The sequence below is a fragment of the Petaurus breviceps genome, unplaced genomic scaffold, assembly GCF_028583685.1.
Source record: "Petaurus breviceps papuanus isolate PSGF00001 unplaced genomic scaffold, PetGlider_PUasm1.0 80, whole genome shotgun sequence".
NCBI lineage: Eukaryota > Metazoa > Chordata > Mammalia > Diprotodontia > Petauridae > Petaurus > Petaurus breviceps.
The window spans coordinates 19,230,998-19,258,142 of record NW_027186540.1 but is presented as its reverse complement, the minus strand read 5'-3'; the positions used below and the strand labels follow the sequence as shown (position 1 = coordinate 19,258,142).

Below are 27,145 nucleotides of genomic sequence, written 5' to 3'. Positions count from 1 at the left end.
CTTCCTTCCTTCCTTCCTTCCTTCCTTCCTTCCTTCCTTCCTTCCTTTCTTCCTTACTTTAAAGGAGAAGGAGAAAGGTGCTAGGGACTGGATCCTTATCCTAAAAAGAGATGGAGAAGGGAATAAAAGAAACGTGTAATGGTAATGGGGATTTGAAGATCTTCCGTGCCCCTTGTGTTGGAAAGCAAACAGGTACTTAGCAACTTTTTTCAAGTTCATAATTGTGTCAAGTATTAAGATCCAGAACTTGTGAATCCCACAGTGGGAGAAAGTTGCTGATGTAACAGGAAGGGGAAGAACAGGGAGGAACTAACATAAGGAAATAAGGAGCTAATATAAGGAAAAGCCCAAGCTAGAGAGCTAGAATTGCTGAGAGAGAGAACTAATGGGATCCTGAGAACTTCTGAGAACTGCTATGAATTGAGAACAGAATTGAGAACAGAACTTGCTATGGCAGAAAGGAGAACTGAGAAGAACTGAGAACTGAACAGAACTGAGAAGAACTGAGAAGAATTGAGCAGAACTGAGAACTGAGAAGGGAATTCTTGTGGTGAAGGAGAAAACTTGTGGTATTCCAGCACTCTATGTTTGTTCTTTCTGTGTTGATGTTTGTTTGTGATACTTTCTACAGAAGCGCTAGGACCTTACTGGAAGCCCTGAAGGAGGTTTTTTTGGTTGTTTGTTTACACAAGTGCTGGAGGAGAGTTTTGGAGGTTCTAGGACTTTACTGATGATTTGTACTGATTTCTTGGACCTTGTTTGTGGGTCTGTGTTGATTTCTATACTGATGATTTGTGTTGACTTCTCAGACCTTGGTGGGTCTGTGTTGATTTCACAGGCATATAGTGAATTGATGATGGTGCCAGCAATGTATATGAATGTTATTGTGGCTTTGTTAAGCTTTGTCTTATCAGGAACAGAAACACTGTGAAGGACTTGTGAGCTTCAATATGGAACAGGAAGTACACAAGGAGCTGGACAAGGAACTGAGAGCTGTCTGCCTTTGAACTCAGGTGACAGCTGGATAGATTTGGACAGGATCTGGGATCATGGAAGAGGATCCATGGAAGTTGAGAGCTAGCCTCAAGTCAAAATGAAAAGACCTCTCCTTGGGTATTTAAAGCAAACTGAGAAGATCATGATTAACTGTGGCCCAGGGGTGGAGAACTTTGACCTTTACCTTTAGATGATTGAGTTAAAGACTTCCCCAATTAAGAAGAAAGAAGACTTTTTTATTGAGGAAATTAAGACAATGTGACCTAGGGGTGGAGAACTTTGGCCTTTGTACTTTGTGATTGAATTAAGGACTTACTAAATGATTGTTACTAAATGAGTGTACTTTGTTTAAAACTATGTGACCACTTTGTTGATAACTATGTGTCCATTTTAGTGATAAGTTGTTATGCCATAACATTGTGAATGTTGAACTTTGATTTCTATGAATGTTTTGTCTTAATTTGTTACTGAATAGAGAGTTCACTATACTATGTAATCAGAATCTTGAAGCTGTTCACAACAGCAGTCGTCTGGAAAGCTGTTCGTTCTTGGCTTTACAGAAGACCAAAAGAAATCATGGGGGTAACTTTCAAAGCTACTTACTGAATGTGTACTATTCTAAAAAAGAAAAGCAAACTCTACATAATGGAGATCGTCAGTTTCATGTAAAATCCTCTCATTCTGTACTACAGCATATATGGAAATGAACATTTTATTAATTTATATTCTTTTAGAATAAAAATAAAATCTCATGGGGAGGAAGGTATTGGAAATCCTGGTCTATTCCCTATTGGTATTTTGTCTTCTTCAAGAAATTGTTTTCTTACCATTTTTTTCAGGGAAATGTTTCACTTTTTTCTTCCAAATTCCTTGTTTCTCCTCTCCTTTGTGTCACAGAGGAGGGTTTTTTTTTTAAGGGGGGGATTATACATTTAGGAGAACAAGAAAATTGAATGTGTGACTGTATTTTCCAAATCAATTATGAATATTTTGTGGACCCCTGTGATCAAGTTATTCCAATCAATAGTTTTCCTGAGTCAGCTTCTAAGTTATTCTTATTCTCCCTCCCACCAAGCAGCTAAATGTTTATTGATTAATTTGCATAAAATGACTGCCTAACAATCATCCCCAAGACAAAATTTTGCTATCCCTGATCTTTTGAAAAAGATTTTCTGTTAAAAGACATCAGAGCTAGAATAATCTTATTATGTCTCAGAATATAACGTTTTAAGCAAAATCTAATAAACTTTTTTGACAGCTTCACCCTATACGTGATTTGCATATACATTCAATAATATAAAGGATAGTTTTAGAAACTGGAATATCATAGCCATCTTTTCTGTCATAGGTATGGTTTAATATGAGTCAGCTCTGCTTAGACAAGTATAAGGAGGCTCCAAGTTAAGAGCTATGAATTCTCAGCATAACGAAGTTAAGAAGGAGCTGAACAAAGTTCAAGAAGAATAAGATGAGTGACTTCTCAGCTCTATCTTATTTTTCTTTCCTATTTTCCACAATTGTTCATGATATCAGATATCCCATTATACAAGAATCCTCAAAATACATTCTAAATCCAAGCATAAATGATTTTTGGGTCTGACCATGAGTCCATCTTTCCAATCTCAATTGAGGGGTGGATGTACTATTCCATCTCCTCATTCTGATAAGAGTCTTCTTTTCCTTGTTTTAAAAAAAATATGAGTTGAATGACTTCAAAAATTTTGAAAAAAAAGTGAATATCTCAATAATGTTTGTTGAAATGAATGCACAAAGAAATATAATTAAGGATTTGAGGTATCTCTTTTCTTCCCTAGTTCCTCAAACATTTGTTGTATTTGAAACATATTGTCCTATAAAACTCTTTATTAAAACAGAAAATGAAATGAAGTGCAAAAAGATTACATAGAGGCTCCTAAATCTAGAACATTTTATCAGGCATAAGGCCATTGCTATAATAACTCCAAATACAGGCTTGAGCACTATTGTAATGAATCATACCCAGATTATTTAGAAGACTAATTTTAAGCTTGGTTAAAACTTTTAGAAATGTCCAAATTACATATACAAACTTCTGCCCCTCTTATACATGAGCCGTTTGATTGTTCAGAGGGATAGGGGAAAAATAACTTTTATAAAAAATGATAAAATCCAAGAATGGAGAAATAGGGTTTTTTTTTTCATTAAAATGTGGGGAGACACACAAAGAGTAAGGAGGCCTAGAAAGCAAACCGCCCTGCAGCTAAATGGACTAACTGCACTTGTTTGAGGGCAGAGAAATAAGTGAGGGTGCAGAGTCTGGTGGTTCTTCAGCTCTTTTACATCTGATTATTTTTATGGTTGGAAAGATATCACAGTGGTAAATCAAACACCTATGACTAAGGAAGACTAAATAAACCATTGGCTTTTTAAATGACAGAGAATTATGAGCTTTACCTCATAAAGAAAAGATTATCACAGGCTATGATTTATCTCAATAGAGAACACAATTCAGAAGGAACAGGAGAAGACTTGAGAGCACAGGAAGAGAGGAGTGAAGAACACAACAGCAGGACTAGCCAGCTGACAGAAAAGCTTTAGCTATTGTGCTTGAAAGGCTGATGACTGAAGTATCATTTTGAATACAGGCTAAAGAAAGCAGTGGGAGTCTGCTGTTTGGGAAAGAATTGCATGTTGCTGTAGTTTTAGATTATGCACCTTCCAATCTGTCTTCCATATGAGAGAGGTGAAGCCTTTCAGAGGGGTGGATGTAACTGGTTGCTTTCTCCTGCTCCCCTCTGGTTGGAAAAGGAAAAGCATAGGGGCAAGATACATATTGTATCTGTTTTGCTATAAACATAATCTGAAATCTTAATGGGTGACACACAATCCTGTTGACTGAAGAGCTGACTGAGCTTGATCAGAAAACCAGCCTCAGAATCTTCACATTACTCTGATTTAAGAGAACTCTTGGCCAATATAACAGAGTAACCCTTTCTCAGTACCCAGCATCCATGCCAGGTGCTACACACTGAAAAAGTCAGGTTTGCCTTCTTTATGAATATGGTGATTTTATAAAAAAACAATTTATATGCATAGTCACATGTTCATAAATTTCAAGTTATAATATATGGCAAAATATAAGAAGTTTCATAGTTATTATTTTTATGAAAGCCCAGCAAATCATTTTCTAGCCTAGTATTCATATCAAATTAATTTGATTTCATCATTGAAAAGAATCTACTGAGAGGTCTTTTGATCACAGTAAAATAAAACTGAGATGACCTTGTCTAATCTAAATGTTGTTTGAAGAACCTATGACATCAACCAATCAACTATACATTATGCAAATTCTATGTGGAGTTAAAGTACTACTAATGAAATAGCAAACCAGTGAAACGTGAAATATTGATATTCATCACAAAATACCACTTTTTTGGCACATGAATGGCAGTGGGGTCATGCAATGTTATAACATCAGAAAACAAGATCTTATGGAATCTACAAAGGTGACAGAATTAATCTCCTGTCATAAAACTAGGCTAGTTAGCTGCTGGGAGGCTCATTATAAGGCAAATGGCCTTCAGGTCATTGAACTATGTCAAGACATGAAAATGGGGTGGAGGATGATGACATTTTGGGAAGACACAGATGAGGGTTATACCAGCTGGGCAGACATGGATGTGTTGTGATTGAAATCAATGAAGAAAATGCATGAACTGATGAACTTCTAAATCTGTTTGGATATTTTGACAACTCATGAACTTAAGAAAAATACAAGATGGCCCTCAGTCTCCCGAAGTCCCTTTCTACTTCTGCAGTGGGAGTGAAGCAAAAAGGAGACAGAAGATACCAAGAATAATAGTTTTAGACTGTCTAAAAACATTAACTTAAACACTGGTATTCTAAATGTGAAAACAAGTAATTGGGTAAATATACTACTAGAGGAACAGAATCTTATCAACACTGACAGCCTCATAGAAAAGATAAGGAAAATGCTGAGAACTAGAAGCATATTTCACAAGTTCAACTTGGAGAGGCAGATAAAGGAGAGGCAGCTGGTTTCATCATGTGCCCAAAGATGCCCGTATTTTCACCTCCTCCTGTAGTGCTCATAGTGATCATAAGGCAAAAATGATGGTCTCTTTTAATATTCATATGCCAAAATATGCTGCAGGGGATAAGAAATTAGGAAAATTTCATGAAGAACTTGATAAAATCCTCCCCCCCAAATCAACATATACTTTGGTGTTAATTCACTTCAGTCTAAAGACAGGTGATAGAGCAAATAGTGGCAAAATAAACTCAGATATATAATAATGCATATTCAATTCCTAAATATTGAAACTCTCCACAAAATCCACAGGCTGTATGGAGAAATGGGGTTGGGACACAATACTCAAAACCTCATCAGTGACACATGAAAAAAGGGCACCTAAATAGAAATGGAAACAGAGTTTTATACTTGTTAAATAACTAATATATATATGTATAAATACATACATATATATATATATATTACAGTGAATCATCATGGGGTCTAAAGTCTTGGGTTGTTGCTTGTTCTACACCCCAGTTCTCACAGAGCCTGAGTTGACAAAGTCCAGTTTCTTTGGGAGAAAGTAGCTTCCATGGGCATCAAGTTTGGGACTGGGGGCCTCTACCACAGTTGTAAGTGGGGGAAAGGATTGGGGTTTACTAGCCCTCCTAACCTTATAGTTTCTACTAGTAGAAAAAGATATATAACAAATGTGGCATAATAGTTTGAAAAAGACCTCTGGTTTTCTTGTAGAAGTGCTTTAGAAGGATTGCAGTTCTTCAATCATTGTAAAGCACTACAGTTTTCTGTGTTCTCTTTCTATTTCTCACAGAGAAAATCAGACATAAGCAAACACAAAATTTGAGCCATGTTCAAATTATACCCTAACATACCAATCAAGACATGTGTGATAGCAGAATTGAAAATATATTAGTACTATGATTCAGGATCAAGAAATGAAAGAGCTTGGGTACTTATATAACACAAGGTGGCTTTACAAGTATATTTCATGAATACTGTCTTCAAGAAGTGAGAATGATTTTTTTCTAAAAAGTTTTTTTTATATGAAAAACACTCACCATGTACATTAGGTAGGGAAGAATGTATTCCAATACCAATGGGATAGAAAATTGAAAAGGATTAGTAAAACTTCACATGAAAAAGAAGAGTCAGAAGGTGGTTGATATAGTCAAAATTGAACAATATAACCAAACAAATTGGTTCAGTAATGGTAATGACTAGTTATAGATGTAAGAATTATTTTAGAATCAGCTATCTGTACAATCAGAATTTTAAAAAACAGAAGATATATGATTAAAATAGCTCTACTACTTAACTTGTACTGACTGAAAACAGATATACAAAGGGATATCAACATGGACTATCAATATTTCCTCTGGAAGTCTAACTGATATGAAGCAGATGCCAGAAATAATGAGGGTCAAAGACCTTAGACACTAATTTATTCAGCAAAAACTTGATCTCCTCAATAATTAGGGATACTTGAAAGCCAAAGGCAATACTGATTTAGAATATAAACTCAATTGCAAATCTAAAGAAGGAAAATATTAGAGGATTATAAGCAATACCCTTGAAACAACCAATAAGATATGATGAAAGAAAAGCAAGTTTTGGAAAATCTTAGGAATAATATCAATTAAGCTAGGTGATTGATACCAAGAGAATTTAAAATTGGAACTGGCAGAGGACAATAAATATGAAAAATGAAAAGCAATAAACATTTCTACAATAAACTATTTTCTTCATTAATGACAGTAGAAAACATGGTATTGTCCCTAATATCTCAGTATTTCACATGTTATATGAAGAAGCAGAAATAGGTCTTTTAGGGGCAGCCAGGTAGCACAGAGAGTAAGAGCACTGGCTCCAGTGTCAGGATGACCTGGGGATCGAATCCTGGGCTCAGACACTTAGCACCCACCCAGAAACACCTGGCCGTGTAACCTTGAGCAAGTTACTTAACCCCAATTGCTTAGGGGCAGCCAGGCGGCTCAGTGAGTAAGAGCACCTGCTCCAGTGTCAGGATGACCTGGGGATCAAATCTGGGCTCAGCACCACACCCAGAAATAACTGGCCGTGTAACCTTGAGCAAGTTACTTAACCCCGATTGCTTTAAAAAAAAAATAAAAAAATAAAGAAAAAGGGCTTTTAAAAAGAGGTGAAAAAGCTATTTGACCTAGGTACATATAGAGCTGGTCCATATAAAATTGGCAAAATTTTAAGGGTATTGAATAATACATCCTAAAGATATTGAAAGAAGAGATAATGTTGTTAGACAATTGCTACAGTATTGAATAAAATAATTCATAGGCTGGACTGATCATGGGAAACTGAGAAATGCTTTTAATGTCTTCCTAACAAACTTCTTCCTAAAACATAAAAATCAACTTTATAAGACCAATACTCCCTTCCTGATGTAATATAGCTTTGAGACATGGTCTACAGCACAGTATCTGAAGAATCTGAATTGTGGGTGAAAAATAGAATTGGGCATAATAGTTTGCAGTATGTTACCAATGATGACTTGCGCACAAGAAACAGCATAACATCCTCCTGGAGACATATGACAAGATAAGGAAGTAGGCACCACATTGTAACATTATTTAATAAAAGCAAACACTAAAAATTAGTGAAACACTAATATTATTGGAGAGTCGCTGCCCCTTCCTTAAGAACTACCAAATACATTAAAATTAGAATGACAACAATGGCTACCAACAAGGGATTCAATTAATTAACTCATCCTTTTTGACATAGCTAAAATGTTATTTTCACATGTTCATTAAAAAAAAGCCAGTATTGTTCTCAAGATTTTTATTAGCTTCCTACCACTATCAAAATTCTTTAGGTCTCTGACAATCAACTGTTTAACATTTACCACAAAGTCAAACATGTCAGAGTCAAACTCTATACATATCATTATAGTTATTAACATTATAAGATGATTCTTATTATTTTACATTTTCTTGACCTGAAATTAAAAAAAACCTAATATTTACAAGATAATGAGTTGACAACTGCAAAGCAGCTTATAAAGAGGAAATTGGTGTGAGAATTGTGATGATGCCAGTAAGAAGTCCCTGTAAATGCCAATAAATTATGAAGTACATACATGCAATTAAAATGTAGCTTGTGTTTCTATAACTAAAAGAAGGTCCAGTTTTTTTTGAAATGGCTCAAATATACATCATTATTTATACTATTGTTTGATCATGGAAACAAAATACACGCTAAGCTTTATAAACATTATAGAAGCAGGAGATTTAGTCTCCTTATGTTATACAAACAAAGTCAATAAAGCATCTGCCAATAAATTATTTTAGTAGGCAATTACTAGGAGACTTAGCATTTTATAGTATTTGTCCAAAAAGTACTTTGAGCCTTACCTGTGAGCATGAATGCATATGTCACCATTATCTATGTTTCTAACATAGAATTTTCCTCAACACACTCACTATTACCAGGTGGGCACATATCTCAGTGCATTTAATACATATAACAACACGACATGTTTTGGGAAGCATCAATGCATATTAAAATATTAGTAATGTTAACACCGATGTTTTTTCATGGAAGCCTAGTGATAGCCATTAAACTTCCTTTATTCTCTATTACAATCTCTGAGTTATTGTTCCAAAAGGTTTCCTGTATATTCAATAATAATGCCTCCTGTATAGAGTATTCCCTAATTTTAAAATCCTTAGTTTTTTACTTATTTGTTTTTGATTCATTTAGTCATGTCTGACTCTTCATGACCCTATGGAGCATACTGTCCAGTGTGGTTTTCTTGGCAAAGATATTGGAGTGGTTTGCCATTTCCTTTTCCTGTGGATTAGGGCAAATGGAGGTTAAATGAATTTCTCAAGGTTACAAAGCTAATAAGTGTCTAAGGCTGAATTAGAATTCAGGTCTTCCTGGCTCTGGGCCCAATATACTTTCCACTGAGTCATTGGACTGGCTTTATTTTCACTTATACCACCTCATGATATTTACAACTACCATATTGGGTAGGTAGAGAATGTACTAGTACATCTATTTTAGATGTGGATGGAAGAGAATGGCCATTTATATCATGCCTACTATGTGTCTGACATTGTGCCAAGCACTTTGACCCTCACAACAACCTTGAAAGGTAGGTACTATCACTGTCTTTGTTTTGTTGTTTTTGTTGTTCAATTGTTTTTTATTTGTGTCCAATTCTTGTGACTCCATTTAGGATTTTCTTGGCAAAAATACTGGAGTGGGTTGACATTTCCTCCTTCAGTTCATTTTCCAAATGAAGAACTGAGGCAAAATGACTTTCCCAGGGTCACACAGTGTCTGAGGCAGGATTTGAACTCACAAAAGTGAGTCTTCCTGATTCCAAGCCCAGTGCTCTATCAACTATGCCACCTACCTGCCCTCTCCTCATCTTACAGTTGAGGAAACTGAGGCAAACTAAGACCAAATGACTTGCTCTGAGGACTCACAGTTACTGAGTGTCTGAGACTGAATTTGAACTCAGGTCTTCTTGATTCCAGGCCCAGAACACTATCCATTTTACTACCAGCTGCTTCATAGGTACGCTTAGAAAATAACCCTCATCATCAAGATAATCCTGATGAAGGAACCAACACTGAAAGTTGAAGTGATTTTTTTTCCCAAGGTAACTACTCAAAGGTAGAACCAAGACAAGAACACACATTATCCACCTCCCAGTCCAGTGTCCAGTCATATTATATCTCACACTTTTCTAAAAGAGATACTGGATAAAGATCAAAGCAAGCATAGAAGGCATCACCTTCAGGTGCATGATGCTGATGCATTCTAAGGATGAAATTGACAAAATAGCTTCTATTTTGCCTAAATTGTTTCTGTCAATATTATTTTACTGAAATTGTAGCAGCAGGGGCTTTTGTCAGTAGGTGGTTTGGAAATCTCTTACATTAAAAAAAAAGATAGAAGGATTAGTACTCATGGCTACAAAGGAAGTAGACATGGACAGGGCATGTCAGATCTCTCCTGCCTGACTCTGAATGGGCATGTTGTAATGGGGAGAACTACTATAGTAAATGCACAGAGAAAGGAGCAGGAGGAGAAGAGATTCCAGCAAGATTGTTCTAGACATTGTCTTTGGAACGTGCTTGGGTGTGGCTTGTTCCTCATTCCTTTTTTAGCATCTACAACACTGAACCTGACTCCTCACTATTATCTTCTACTCCCAATCTAAAAGTCAATGATTTTTCAAGACAGATCAGACCTTTTTTGTGAAATATTTTTGCATGACCACCACTGCTTGCAGTTTTCTATCTTGCTTCTGAATTTATATGATCCTAGGATTCACAACTGGAAATTACTTTTAAGGTTATCTAGTTCAAACCATTCATTTTTAGATGAGAAAATTGATGCTCAAAGAGGAAAAATAATTGGAAAAAATTTCTTATAGCTAGTTAGAGAAAGAGACAGAATTTTAAATCAGAGCCTCTAACGACAAATTCCATACTCTTTTTCCATAGGATTGGTTGTCTGGATCACTCATTTAGCAATTAGAATAGATTTCCAAAACCGAGATCTGGAAGGAACCATGGATGATCATATGACTCACCCAGACTTATTGATCAATATGATTCAAGGATAAATGACTTATCCAAGGTTATGCTGCTAAAGACAGAGCCAGGTGGCACTCAGGTCTCTTAACTTAGCACATTGAACTTTACATGATACTGGGATGCACTTCAATAAGTCTGTTCAATTTTTTTTTGGGGGGGAGGAGTTGGGATTTCAGATAAAGGCAGAAACCCAGATGGAGATGTCTATCAGCAAGGTAGAAATGTAGGACTGACATGTAGGCTTGAAGTCAGTATTAGAGATGTAAAAGTGACAGGTGATATCACTAAGCTCAAGTAATACTCAGAAGTGTCTACTTAAGTGCCTGTCTTATAAAATAAGAATCCAAATATGCCTAAGACACAGTCCCAGCTCTTTAAAGTATTTATGGTGGAATATGGAAAATGACAAATATGAAAATCAATATAAAAGAAATTTTGTTAGTCATTTCAGTCTTATCCAATTCTTTATGTCTCCAGTTGGGGTTTTCTTTGCAAAGATGCAGGCATGGTTTGCCATTTCCTTTTCCAGCTAATTTTTTTTAAATGAGGAACTGAGGAAAACAGGGTTAAATGACTTTCTCAGGGTCACACATTTATTAAGTGTCTGAGGCCAGATGTAAACTCATGAAGATGAATCTTCCTGACTTCAGGCCTGGCACTCTCCACTGCATCAACTAGCTGCCTCAATAAAACAAATGAGGATGATGTAAATGCATTAGTGAACAGAAGGGGAGGCTTCAAGAAAGAGAAGACCTCAGCTAGGTCTTGACGTTTTGACATTCCTCCATTAAAATTATTAGTGCCTTGAGAACAAGAATTGTTTTTTGCCTTTCTCAGAGATTAGCACAGTGCCTGGTACATAATAGATGCTTATAAAATTCTTCTTGACTTGACATGTTTGAAACAGTTAAGGATAGACCACGGGAATGAATGAGATCATTGGAAAAGTGTTCAGGTGTGAATTCTGGAGGTAATATAGTACAGGTTAAATTATTCTCTTTCTGGGTGATGGCAAACACTATAAATGTATCTTATATGTGTAATCGGGACTGGGATCTTTATTCCGTCTCTCTTTTCCCCAAATACATAGTTTACTAGGTTAGTAAATATGTATTTGTTAAATGAATGAACTAGAAATTGAAGCAAAATTTTCAGGCAAGATAATGAGCAGTCTAAGTTCCTAAGAATTTCATTTCCACACATACATACTTAAGCACTGCATAAATCTGACTCAAATAAAGAAGAATAACAAATTACTTATAAATATCTTTAAGAAGCACCTTATATAAATCAAGTGAAATTTGCACTAATTCCTCGTTTCATTAATTCTCCTCCTTCCTCTCTCACTGCTACTCATCACCCTTCACAGCCTGCTGTGAAGTTGTCTTTCTGAAAGCCAGACTCAAAGTGACACAGATGTCCCATACACTGAAATGAAAAGGAAGTGGTTGCCTTAGCAACAATAACCACACAAAAGCTCTCAGAATTTTCTTTGCCTCTCATGTGACTTTTTTTTTTTTAGCAGTTTGGCTAATCCAAACAGTAGAAAAGAATCACAAGCATCTCATCAGAATCTACAGCAATGAAAAATAAATGATTAAAAGGTGTCAGTGTTATTTATAAACTGGTAGCTAAGTTCATTTTAAGTGCTCCCAAACTTTGAAATCATATTTCAGTATTTTTATGAAATGGGCAAAATTTTCCTATATGTCATTTGGTGCCGTAAAATATGTATGTTCAGAATGCTTTCACTGTCAGCTGGATCTGATAATCATGAACAAATACATGTTCAAATCTCCAGGAGATAATGTCTTGAAGAGTAATGGCAGCAAAGTTACACTGAGGGAGCATTTAGAGAGAGCTTTATTGGGCTAATGTTGTAGTGCATGCATTTGTTTTTCCTGATTCTACCCTGCCCCCAAATGCAATTCTCAGATCCATAGTTTCCTTTTTTTCTGCTAGCTGTTCTTATTTTGTAGCTTTACTTTTCTCTTTCTTAGGCACTTAGGTGTTGGGTATTTTGTTCATATTTACATCAAATCATACCTTCTTTCTTTTCCCTTTCTTCTCATTTTGTGCAGGAATGAAAAGCCTAGAGATAATTTTGTTGAATCCACTTTCACATAAAATACAGTTGCTAGAAAATATTTGCAATATATACAATTATATAATTCAACAAGAATGTTATCAAGGTCTCTATTAAAACCTTAGCATCCTGGTGAGACACCCTGGAAAGATGATGGAGATTGCAGTGAACTAGTTTCCTAATGTGATGGAAGTGAGGCCCACAGATGATTGCAAAACAATTACCAGCTGAGGAGAAAATTTATTTGGAGAGAACTATTGCCCAGAGTCCATAAAGGACTTAGTTCAAGGCTCAATGGTAGCATTGTGTGGTCTGCACCCTCAGTAAGACAGGCCACTGTGATAATTAGTTAAACCTCCTCAAGCATGTGACCATTAGGTTTATGAGGCAAAGCATCAATGATTATACAATTATGAGTTTAGGAAACCAGGGATATCAAACAAGAATTGAAGAAAATCACTGAACACAGAGTTTGAGGAAGAGAGGGAGAAATGGTGGTGTTGAGACAAAGAAATAATATAGATGGAGGGAAAGAGAAGGTAAGTTAGGAAAGAAGGGAAGGAACAAAGGGAGGGGGGAAAGAGAGAGAGTGAGGGAAAGGGAGAGAGAGTGCAAGAGATAGGGAAGGAGGTAGGAATGGAGAAAGAGGGAGGAGAGATTAATACCACCAGGTCTTGATCCTTCCATATGTTAGTTTAAGGTTTTGTTTCTATCACTAAGACACCTTTCATTAATGAAATATAACATAGATTTTGTTGGGGTTGTCTGTTGCAGACAGTCAGTAAGTTGATTCTGTTAAGCATATCAGTAGGGATTGCCCTGAAAAGAGGTTTGGCAACTTTGAAGACACTACAAATAACATGGCCAAGATAACAAATTAATCATAAAACTGAAAACAAAGCTAGCAGGCATACATAGATCACTGCAAATCTGAGCACTGCAATGGACTGAATACATTTTAAATGGGATCAATGTTACATTGACTTTAAGTCCATCTTAACTTGTTTTAAAATATTTATTTTATCTTATGTTGGTACAGACATTCTGACAAAATAAATCATCAAGATTTTTGTTTTTACCAATATTGAAACTTTCAGAATTGCACAGAAAACATATCTAAATTGTGTCTTTTTTAATCCAACTTTAGTATTATCCTGGAAATAACAGTCTTAGTGCTGATGCCATTTTCAGAAATACCTCATCTCTACCTTCCTTCCTCAGATTTGGTGACTTCCTGACTCTACTCTTTTTTGATTCTTCTCATTCCTAACTCACCAGTCCTTCTTGGACTCCTTTAATGAAGCATTATCTATATTCCAACCTTGAGTGTCCTCCAAGGCTCTGACCTCAATACTCTTTCTCTTTGCCTCTATCTTGTCCTCATTTCCCCATACTTTTTTCTTTTCTTTTTCTTAGAGATCTTATCAACTATCGTGGGTTCATTTGTCATTTCTATTCATTTTACTCTTACATCGATACTTACTATGTTTAATATATGTATAGCCTATATCAGATTGCATGCCATATTGGGGGGGGGAGAGTGGAGAAAATTTAGAACTCAAATCTTATGGAAATGAATACTGAAAACTAAAAATAAGCAAATGAATTTTTAAAAATCCATATTTATCTAGTCTTAATCTCTCTACTGAGCTGCAATCCCAGAGTGCCAGACACTTGTTGGTTCCCACCGTTAGGATGCCCTATAGACATCTCAAATACAGTATGTCCATAATAGAATTCATTATGTTCCCAGCTGAACTCATCCCTTCTCTATAATTATCTATTTTACTGGAGGATACAACCTACTATTCTTTTAGTCCCACTGGTTAACAACTTCAGAGTAATTCTCCATGATTCTCATTCTTACCCCAGTAGCATCCCACCAACGGCCAAGTCTTGTTTATTCTACCTTTTGAGCACATCACATCTTTCTTCTCTCCATTCACACAGACATCACTCCAGTTTAGATCTTTATAACCTCTCAGCAAGATTATTACAATTGCTTCCCTGTTTTCAGGATCTCATTTCTCTAACCTATCCTTCCCATATCTATCAGAATTAACTTCCTAAAGTTCAGGTTTGACTATGTTATGCCTTTGAACAACAATGTCCCCTAGCTTCTAAAGAAAAATGAAAACTCATCACCATAATTATTTAAAGTCTTTTCCAATTTGGCCCCAGCCAGAATTTCCATATTTATTTCAAATCACTCCCCATCAAGAATTCTATATTTCAGTTAAATATATATATAATATATATATTTGCTTCTCTCCAAAAATAGCATTCTACCTCCTGCCTCCTTAGCACTGGGGCCCTGCCCTATTCCTGGAGTGTGTTCTCTCCTTATGTTGGTATGTTAGAATCTCTAGTTTCCTTCACGGTTTATCCTACAGCGGTGATAACTTTTGTGATCTTCTGAGTGGCTGGTGCTCTCACCTTCATCAGGTTATACTGTATTTAAAAAATTGTTCAGTAGAATTTAAACTGCTTGAAGGAAGGGACATTTAAAAAAAATTTATTTCCTCATAGCCTAACATAATGCCTTATACATAGTAATGGTTAATAAATCTTTGCCAAATTGAATTCAAAGGACAATTATTCAGCAGAAGGTAAATAACTTTGACATAGCAACTTTTTTTCACTTTCTTAATGATTTATTATTATTATTTTTAACTTTATTTTTTAATTAATTTGTTTGTTTCCTTTTAGTTTACAGGATTCAATTCCACAATTCCTTGAGTTTCACATTTTGTCCCCCTCTCCCCTCCCCGCCATGGCAGCATATAGTCAAGTATAGGATCTGTAAATACTTTCACATTATATATTAGTCAGGTTATAAAGACCGATTGTATCAGATGGAATGAAAAATGGTAAAGAGGACATAAAACCAAACAAGAGAGGAAAAAGATCAGGTATTTTGCTCCCACCTGGATATAAACTCAGTTCTTTCTAGTTCTTTCTCTGGATGCACATTTTTCTCTCCATCATGAGTCTTTTGGGATTGACTAATATCACTGCATTGCTGAGAAGAGTCCAGTCTATCAAAGTTGGTCATCACACATACGTTGTGTCTGTAATTGTGTACAAATTTCTCCTGGTTCTACTCTTCTCACTCAGCATCAGTTTGTATAAGCCTCTCCAGGTAAATATGAAGACCGTCTGCTCCTTGTTTCTTATAGCACAATAGTATTCCATAACATGCATATACCACAACTTGTTCAGCCATTCCCCAATGGATGGGCACCCCCTTAATTTCCAATTTTTTTGCCACCACAAAAAGAGCCGCTATAAACATTTTTGTACATATGGGTCTTCCTCCCACTTCTATGATCTGGGATATAACCCTAGGAGTGGTATTGCTGGGTCAAAGGATATGAAAGTATTTATAGCCCTTTGGGCATAATTCCAGATTGCTCTCCAGAAAGGCTGGATGAGTTCACAACTCCACTAGCAATGCATTAGTGTTGACATAGCAACTTTTCAAACCATAGTCATGCAATGGTAGCTTTTAAAAAGTATATCCTAATAATTTATGGAGTGTATTCAGTAAGTTTTTTTAATGGGATACTATTAAAACTTTATCTTTGTTTGGTTATTGTGTTGTAGATAATTTTAAGCTCTTCTTATCTCTATGGGGAGGGGGCAACTATTTGTAAAGTTATAATAGCATGGGGAGTTGTGAAAATTCAGTCCAGAAATTTGGGAAAGAGACATATATATATCACATAACTTAGAAGATACAATTATTATGAGAACCTCAATATGGCAATCTTTTCCCTCTACTCATTAACTTTCATGTTACAATGAAAACTTCATTCATCACTTTATCCAGACTGATGGAACAGAATGAAGACAAGTGGTCTCATGGAAAGATACAAGGTCTTAAGAGAAAGGAGATTTAGGCAGTAATCACAATTCTAACACTTCAAAGCAGTAGGATTATGGGTAAAAGTCACAACCTCTCTGGGCAAATGTCCCTAATCTGCAAAAGAGAATAATGAAACCCCCTATTTCAAAGATTTATTATGAAAAAAGGACTTTATAAATAGTAAAAACAATGTAAATGTGTTATATATTATATCATATACTAGAATATATAAGAAATCAATAAGAAAATTATAAATTATATAATACTATTATATATTACATAATATTATATTGTTATTATTTAAATGACTAGTCTCTTTCAAAAGGTTAATTTGTAGTCAGATGATCCTTTCTTTCAGCTGGTAATTCCTTTTTTCAGTCTAAAGGATATACTTTGAATTTTGCCTTAGAAAAAATCCAAATATGAACAGAATTCCTGCAACCTCTGAATGGTACAAAGTATTAAAGGTAAATATAGCTATGTTTGGTTGGTCTTCTAAAATACACTGAAATTAGGCTGTATCTTCATAATGATAAAGCAATGGAAAGTTTAATCAAACAACCAAGTTTGGTCTATATAATGCCATAAACATGGCTTGACTATTTCTACTTCTTCATCTCACCTTACCTTCTCCATTCCTTGGACCCCTCAGAATATGGGCTAATCAATGTTTTTGCATCACAAAGACAGTTCAAAACACTGTGAAAATGTAAGCACATAAGATAAGCGATAAAGAAAAAAAGTCACTGAATCAGTCTGTCTAAATGTACAGCCAATTGATCATTTTAGGTGTTTCTGACACCTGAAGAAATATGTTATCCCAAGATATAACCTTATTTGTATTTGTTAGATTTCTGTAGTGGCTTTCCTCTGAAGGGCTTAAAAGCTTATCCCAGGTACTTATTTGGCTTAAAGTCATACCTGATTTGACACCAAAGAGGCTCACAGAAGTATATATAGGATATTATTACCAAGCTTTTGTTAGGCTTTACTTGTATACTAAATGTCATCATTCTGACAAAAGGCATTGCTGTGATATGCCTAAACATGGCGTAAATCAGGACCAAGAGAGAGTTAACATCCTGTTTGTCATTATATCATTGGCAAAAAGAAGTTCTTTCCTGGACAAATAAAACATTTTTGTGTCATATATAGCAAAACAGTTTGTTTTTGTCTTAGTGCTCCTAGGTGAAATATAAAAGCTTGCTTGATAGTACAGATATTTGGGTTGCTTTTTGCTTTTGAGACAAGATTATTTGATAAAAAAAGAAAAACAGTTGGAAGAAAGATATTTCTGAATTAGCAAGATATTCTACTGTATGTATATATATATATATATATGTATATCCATCCTTAATAAGTTATGGTGGCTATTTTATAGATCCCGTTAAGTAGCTTGATACTTTGAAATTTTGATAAATCTGTGATTTCATCACTGTGGGGACTTTCCTCTACCAATTAAAAACACAGTACTTTCATTCTTAATATTTTTTACAATTTATATCCAAGTCTTTTCATATTTCCTTCCTTGGAAGAGACGATCCAAATGGTGGAGGCCAAACATAAAAAATAAAATTTTTTCAAGTCAGAGCAAGTTTAAGCTCTTAAAACTTAATATATGTAATATATTATACATGTAAGATGCACCACACATAGATTCCATATATATGTATATGCATATGTACACATAACACACATACACATATGGGTATATGCAACCATATATACATGTATATACATATATGAAACTCACATGTGCCTGTGTGTTTTGGGATATAAATGTAATAATCCTTCCCATTCACTGTTCCTCATCCTGGATTTATAGCTGCTCCAACTCCTTTTCATGTTATTTTTTTTAGGTATCTTTTGCACCATTTCTCACATACAGAATCATAATCAATATCCTGTGGTATCCTACTTAACATGCCTGTCATCCATCGTTCCATCACCCTTTAAATGATTCCAAAATGCTTATTGCTGCAAAAAATTAATTTCTTAAGCACCTATATATTCCTAGTCATGAGAAACATAGGGAACAATGGGAAACAAATATATAACAATATATTCTATTACAAAGGGCAAAGTATGCAATTAAAGATCCTTCTTCATCACAGGAAGGATATTCTAAAAGATAAATCACACCAAGCCTGAATTGGTACAACAAAGATGATCTCTTCCATTTTAAAATCTATGATGCTTTGATCCAATGATCAGACAATGTTTTAAATAGACTTAATGGTTCCTCTAGAACTCTTTCAATCATAACATGTTCTCTTTCATCAATTTAGTTAAAGTGGCTTTAAATTTTTTTTAATTACTATCATAGGAAAACAGGAAGCATGAATTCCATGACTTTATTGTTAGGTAGTTGAGATCATATATGTTCTCTTCACATATATCCATAACCAAATGTCAGATTCCTCTTCATGCCTACTGCTTTGAAGCAAAATCAGCTCGATTTGTCAACTTGTTAGGTATCTGAAGTTCCAGTAGACTGTTCCTCCACTTTGTAAATAATATGAGACACATATTTTCAGATAAATACCAAAGGACAAGATGCTGAGGGGGGGATACTAGCTAATCAGATATCTGTCTGAAGAGACATGCAGCTAAATAAGTTATTTCTTAGGTTCCATGTGTAGGGAAACAACAGAATCCCTCAAGAATGTAATTTAATCACATGAGATCTCCTGAATCTGATACCAATTAGGCAGAAATTACCCATACAATGAAATTTTCTGTCTAGTGTCCACATTTCACTTTAATTCACTGCCCTTTGGAATGAATATTGGATTTCAATAAAGAAGAGGTAGTGGAATTTAAAACCCAGCAAATAAGGATGATATCCAAATGTACGAAGATGCAAAGCTATCTGAAATAGCAAATTATGCCAGATCAAATAATATACAAATGGATTATGGACAACTGGGAAATGGTGTTTATAGAGCAGTTTATATTTGTAAAGTACTTTCCATTATTTTTAATGGTTATATTTTTTGAATATTTATTATACACAGTGACTAGGAATGGTTTAATATGATTATCAGTATGTTACAAATGTCAGCAAACTGAGGTTTTCCAGGGAAACTTCCTGAGGACTTTTACAAACTTTTTATTAAGACAACTAAGTAGAAATCAGATTTTAACTCTCAGTATTTGAATCCCAGGCCTGTGTTTCACCCACTGAACCAAGCTGTTTTCTTCAATAGTACAGCTGGTGGTTTAAAAAAAAAGGCAGGCAGGGATTTGGAACAACAGAACCTATGTATCACCCACACCTATTTAACCATCTCTTGCAGAACTGTGCTATTTCAAGGGAATACTGATTTTGGGGTCTTCAAGTATTTCCCAAGGTTGAGCTAGGTTAATGCTTATGTGAACTCTTAAGGGAAACAGCTGCTTTTCCCAAAAGTTCTGAAAGCTGGGATAGGGACTGCAAATTAAAAAGCAAATGGTGTTTGGACACATAGGGGTATCCAGATGAGATCAAAGGAGAATGTTACACAACAGGGTATAAGAAACTGAGATGAGTAATTGCAATTCTCCTTTGTCTTTGTATATATCCATGGTTAACCAAGACTTTATCCCTTCTCACTGGGAAACTTCAGTGATATGACAAAGATGAGACAAGACTTTGGTTATTTCCCTTACTAAGTTCATTAGACTTTCCTAATCTGCCTATTTATTGATCTACCTCAAGTTACCATAACTAGCTAGCAATGGAAGTAAAGTATCTGATTTGCTAATAAAATATGCCTTCAATTCAAATATGGCAAAAAAATAAAACAGAGCAAAACTTCCAAGTTCCATTTAAGTTATCTACTTTTAATCCTTAAGAAAAAAATATTTTTAATCACAAAAATTATCTGTAGGCATATTTCAGGGAAATGAGCAGCACTAAAAACTCTGTTTATAGAGATATGTCTTTTCTTATGTTCTTTTTGTTGGCAAAAGTCTTGAAGTAAATGTGAGCTTTATTGGAGTAGGAACTATTTATTGATTAAATGGTTAATTTACAATCAAGTCTTAAATCCAGGAAAATACTGGAAAAATCCTCAATCAATTACATATTTAGAAGTGCCTAAGATAGTAGGAAACAGTATATTCTTGTGAAGCAAAATTATTTCCCAAAAATTTCATTTTTTTATAGCACATTCACAGCCCAACAAACAAAATAAAAGTGATACATGCAATCTATAGCAATTTAAGTAAGAAAAATGTGATCTAATCTAAAAATGTAATTTTAAGAAGACTCCTGATTCAGTATCAAGGGAAATCTTTAGCAACAAAGGAAGAGGATATAGATTTGGACATAAGACTCTGATGGGGTAAATCTAGCAAAGTGGTTCTGAAAGTTACTGGTAATAGCTATCTATACTGGAAGATTTTTATCAAGTAGTGTTCTAGGGCAACAATTCTTAAACTTTTTTTGTGTGAATCTGGTGAAGTCTATAGACCCTTTCTTAGAATGATGTTTTAAATGCATAAAATAAGATGCAAAAGATTACAAAATAGTCCAATTATATTGAAATATTTTTTAAATCTATATCCATTGAAACCTAGGAGGTCAAACTTAGGAGGTTAAAACCTTGAGATAGGATGCTTTATGACATGAGCCAAATAATACACTGTTTCCTCTGACCAGGAGGGATATCCTTCTCATTTCTATAATATGCATTCTTTGGACACTTGCTTTCTATTTTCCTATATCTTTTAATAGGCATATTTCCTTTCTCAGCAAGATTATGAGACCTATGAAGTCAGGAAGAGTATGATATATTTTGCAGCTACTTTTATAATTTTCTATGGATGTTCTTGCATCCAAGAGCTTTTATTGTTCCCAGAGCATGCTGTATTTAGTATCACAAAATCTGAGAGTTGGAAGGAATTTTGGTGGACACCTAATCAAAGTCCAAATAGTCATTGATGACTTGGTAAATAAAACACAGATTTGGCTTATCAATTTTGCCAATATTATGGTAAATGAGGGAGAAATAAAATACTGGAAGACACAAAATTCAAAATTATTTCAATTAACTGGGAAATAGTTACATTAAACAGAAATGTAATTGAATGGGAAAATATTCAGTTTAGGTGCACAAAGACAAAACAGAGAAAGACTGGAAGGATTAAAATATATTTATGGGTCATGGTTCACCAAAACAAACATCTACACATGAAAATACATGTAGGCTAATATACATATGTGTGTACATCCTTGAATGTATGTATGCACACACATACATACACACACATATATGTGGATAAAGATATAGATATATAGTCAGAAATTGCAAAATTTAGTCAACAGCACTGATCAGGACAGAGTAAAGATTGTGGCACAGTAGAAAGAACACTTGATTTGGAATTAGGGGATCTCAGTTTAACTGTTCACTTTTCTACTGTAGAAAAGCTAGGACACATTGGATAAGTCACTTAAACATTCTGTGCATCAGTTTCCTCATCTATAAAAGAAAGTACCTGACCACCATGTTCCATTCCATAAAATAATTATAAGTTTCTTTTCTTTCTTTTCTTTCAATCTCTCCCTTCCCAGAATTCCTACTGCATTCTTTTTTACCACAGTGTAGAAAGGAAAGTATAGACATGTTGGAAGCATGTTTTTTTTAAAATTTTTAAACATCATGAAGAAGAATATTGATACAATTTGAAAAAACAGAGATTAAAGAATTAAAGGGATGGGAAATTCAAAGAAATTTTAAAAGAACTGTTTAAAATAGGAAAAAAATACAAAAATTACAGTTTCACAAGGAAGATGCTAATCACTTTTGCTCTACACACATATACACACACCTACAGAAAAATTAAACAAATGGAAATTAATTTCATTAAAATAAATGTTTAAGTCTATGTTGGGTTTAAATTAAAGCAGAACAAATAAGGGGTAGGAAGGTGAAATTTTTGACTATGAGAATGATCAAATGTTGTTCAATCCTGCCTGCTTCTTCATGACCCCATTTGGGATTTTCTTGGCAAGGATGCTGGAGTGGTTTGCATTTCCCTCTCCAGACCATTTTACAGATGAGGAAACTAAGGCAAACAGGGTTAAGTGACTTGTCCAGGGTCACCCAACTAGTAAATATCTGAGGTCCAATTTGAATTCAGGAAGATAAGCTTTTCTGGCTCCAGGATCCTAGTTGCTCCAAGGAGAAACTTCATGTTTATGAGGGTGGTCAAACATTAGAAAGTATTGTGTATTGTGAATGGTTGTGAAGTCTGTATCGCTGAATATGTTCAAGAATATCCTCAATTTTATCCAAATAGTTTAGAGTAGAGCAAGGAATCTCTTAGTTATATAATATCACTAATCTGCCAAAAAAAAGTTAGGACACCAAAAAACACCCAAAACAAACAGAAAAAAAACCTCAAAGGAAACAACATTTAATATTTTTGCATTGTTTTGGTTTTGTATGTGAGGAACATGAATGTTTAAACTGAATTAATTTTAAATTAAGTTCAAGGCATCAACTCATATAAAGTTGCATTTTTAGAAATACAATTTAACATCTAGTTTTATATAGTTTAGGTCAGAGTGTTTTAATTTCATGCCATAAGTTTTTCTCATTTTTGTGAGTTTTAGTTTCATCAATTTTGATCTTTGCTGTAACAATTTGGTGTTCCATCTACACTCAGACAGCTAATTCAGGATTGACTCCCACATCAGTAATGAGTCATTTCCCATGTATTAAAACATTCTCTTTTGGGGGTTATATTTGATGTTCCTTAGGTCCAGCTCCCATTATTTAGTCTGTGATATACAAGGACAACCAGGGAGCTGGCCCATCAGGCCTTTTCCTTGGAAAAGGAAATGTATCACCCTCTTAATGACTCCTGCTACTCTCTGAAACACAGTCCCACTTTTTCATAAATGTTCTTTTCGTGGCACTATATGAATGTGAGTCAAAGATGAATAATTTTTCAAAGAAATAAGTCTGAGGATCACCCAAAGGGCAATGGAGTGGTACAAAGTAAATGTGAGCAGGAAAAAAAAAATATATATATATATGTATATATGAAACAAATAGGATGTCATCAGAAAAATGTGAGACCAGAAAAATAGATAGAGCAGTCACTTAGCAGAAAGTAATAACCAAATGATGACTTTCCTGTTCCAATGGTATCCATGCAGCATCAAGAGATATACAAAAAGCCCCAAGCATGTTTGGTGTCATGGCAAAGGATTCCTTGTGGCTTGGCAGATTTAGTAGAGGATATAGACAAGAGTTGGGGGAAGAGGATAAGGAGAAGGAGAAGGGAAAGAAATGCTGTTGCCATTCAGATGAAATTCCTCTTTCCCTGCTCTTGGATTATATATGCCTAAATGGAATGATTTTATTGATGAGCTTTGTCAAGAGACTAGAAATCCTGCAAATAGTTCCAACTCTTCTATGGCTCCCAAGAAGAGTTATGCCATTAAATATTTAATAACTGACTCTGGGGGTGTGGTAGGGGGAAGTACACCCAATATACTTTTAAATTTAATGGGCACTTTAAACATTTCCTTATCACTTTCTTTAAGTATAGACAATGAAATAATAAATCAAGCCCTAGTTTGTAGCATTTGCCAATTTCTCAGGTGCAAATTCTCACTCTGAAAATTTAATAATCACTGCTTGAGAAACAGTATGAGCTGGTCCCAGCAGACCCCATGGTTCCCAAGGATCAGAGCAGACAATTGTTTTAGAATGTGGATCAGCATTTATGCTTCTTGCCACAAGCCCACGATCATTCTGCCATTTGGGTTTTTGATAATAGCTTTGAATTTCCCCCAATTGACTCTGGGGTTCAGTCTGAGGTCCAGGGATTCTGAGAAGAGGATGTAGAGAAACTATTACTATGGCCCCCATCCCACCATCCGGCAGGCATGAGAGGATCCCAGTGTTAGAAGGCACCATTCAGTAGTTGGTCAATGGAATTTTCACATCTACAGTGATACCAAATCTGGGGTTACCTTTTTGGTGTGTGGGAACTGCATTAAAAATAATCAGTTAGAGGTGGAGTCTTAATGGTTTGGATGAAATGATTACACAGCGCCTTATTCAGTTTGAAAACACCAGTCCTACTACCCTCTCTATTCTGGAACCCCAAGGTAAAAAGAAGATATAAACTCTTTTCACCATAGAAATCACAGAAAGTCATGTAGGTTCAGGTTTATAATGTTTTGTATTCAAAGATGACTATAAGGTGGGTGAGAATGTCTGGCAATTACCCTGCGATCATTTATTTCATGACAGGTGCTTAGTCCCCTGACTGTAACATCATGATACCTGCCAAGTATGTAAAAAAGTTTTCAATGGATGGAATACTGCTTTATATTCTCGGGGACTGAAAGCAATAAATTTTTCTAGGCATCTAAGTGCATAGTGGATAGAGTGCTGGTTCTGGAGATTAGAAGACCTGAGTTGAAATCCAGTCTCAGACATTTACTGGGTGTATGACCCTGGGCAAGTTACTTAACATATGCCTCAGTTTCCCCATCTGTTAAATGAGGACAATAATAGCACCTACCTCCCAGGGTTATCATAGAGAGCAATACGATAATATTTGTAAAACATTTAGCACAATGCCTAGCACATAGCAGACTATATATACATACACACACACAGTCTGCTATGTGCCAGATGTGTATATATATATATGTGCTAGATATTAATTTTACTAATATCATGTCTCTTTCTCCATCTCCCCTCCAATTCCCCAATTAATAAAAAAAAAAACTCATTAACTCAACAACCTTACCAGCAGCCATTCCAACCAACACTAACCTTTCTCCTTTGCCCCAAACTCTACTTTGTCCAATATCCTTTTGCTTTTTGGTCAGGGAGAACAGTTAATTTTCTCCCATGGACACTGAACCCAAGATACAGAGTGGTAGGCAAGGAAGAGCGGCAGTGGAGAATAAAACCAACTTTGGAAGCCTCAAAGATCTCCAGATTTCCCCCTTCCCCATCAGTCTACAATTTATCTTATTGTTGTTATAGTTGCAAAGGAATTCTGTCTCTGCTACCAACTCATGGCTACCACTGGCTTGGCTTTTATTAGTCAGTCGTGTTAACTGTGTTTCATCACAGGATGGATCTCAGCAGGTCCCAAGTTGTTTGAAATGAGGGTTGGATGTGGCCAAACCATCTGTAGGGTTGTGTTTTACATCTTTCCCTTTTTCTCTCTATAGTACTCCTGACCTTTTTAACCCCATTCATTGAGAACATACAGTTCTTGCTCTGGTTTATTCCCAGGTAGGAAGGATAATGGAGTTTGGTTGTTTCATTGCCATACAATATGCTCTGTGTCTACTCTCCCTTTAGCTGTCCCCTTTCATGTGATCTCTCTGTATATAAACTCATCCTCATCCTCTAATGCTCAACAATAAAAAGGGCAACCCTTTGCATTAGCTCATATACATCTTTCCATGCCTTCTCTGAACTCATCATATTCATCATTTTTTATAGCCCATGACTTGGTGCTGGTTTTGAGACTTGGATTAACGTTCTTCAGTACTCCTTCCCTTGCAATTTTCATTCAAAATCACAATATCTGTACTTCTGGCGCTTCTAAAACTCCACTTCTCAAATTCTTTTGACCTTCACTTCAGATATCTAGTGGAACAGATACTATACCTTAGATTCCCCTTTCGTTCAAAAATGTCCCACCACTAAGATGCTGATCTTTGACATATGTGGATGATTGTCTTCTATCTTACCACTTTTCCCATGCCAGTTCTCAACCCTCATCTTGACTTCCAATGTTGATTCCTCCCTAGTCACTCAGTTTAACCATACTATCATGACCTCAGTTCTTCTCTCTATCTACCTTTTGCTCCATTGTAAACTATTTCTATAATGCCCACTCAATAGTGACTGAATTACTTGCCCCCTTGACCCTTTATTAGTACTTGGCCTTGCCAAACATTCCTAATGTAGGTAATGACTACCATTTCTTCCTCCACTCATACTATGAAACTTCAGAATACTAATAGATTGAATCTTGCTAACTGGGTTCAACATCAGTTGTGGCTTCTCACTTGTTCAATTGTTGAGTCCTGTCCAACTTCCCATTAGACTTGTTAATGGAGTTTTCTTGGCAAAAATACAGGAGTGGTTTACCATTTCTTTCTCCAGTTTGTTCCCATTTTATGTATTTTACTGACTTGCTAAAAGTCACTCACTGCCTGAGACCAGAACTGAACTCAGATCTTCTGACTCCAGGTCTGGTACTCTATCTGATGTGCCATCTAGATACCCTGGATCTTCACTTCCCTATGGCAATTCTTTTGTTAAGACCAAATCAAGGCATTTTGAACTCAATCAAATGCTATTCTATCCCATCTTCTATACTTGGAAAAGACTCTCCTTTTCATCTCTACCATGTATTGCAATTTCTCCCTTCCCTCAAGACTTGATTTCGATGTCACCTCTTCCATGGAGCCTCTTGGATCTCCCCCTTCAAATTTATCATAGCCCTTCTGCCAAGAGTCTTCTTTGCACTTATCTCATTCTACCTTGTATCATAGTTATTTATGTACTTGCCCTTCCCTTAGATTATCAGATCCT

General features: G+C 35.4%; 1 protein-coding gene and 1 pseudogene across 1 annotated transcript in view; one reads left to right on the top strand and one right to left on the bottom strand.

Moving 5' to 3' along the window:
• Window positions 1-27,145, bottom strand: part of LOC138176033 (membrane-associated guanylate kinase, WW and PDZ domain-containing protein 2-like) — a 1,726,709-nt gene that overhangs the window by 684,814 nt on the left and 1,014,750 nt on the right. The window lies entirely within an intron of this gene.
• On the top strand, window positions 24,244-24,959 carry LOC138175960 (E3 ubiquitin-protein ligase RNF126 pseudogene; annotated as a pseudogene).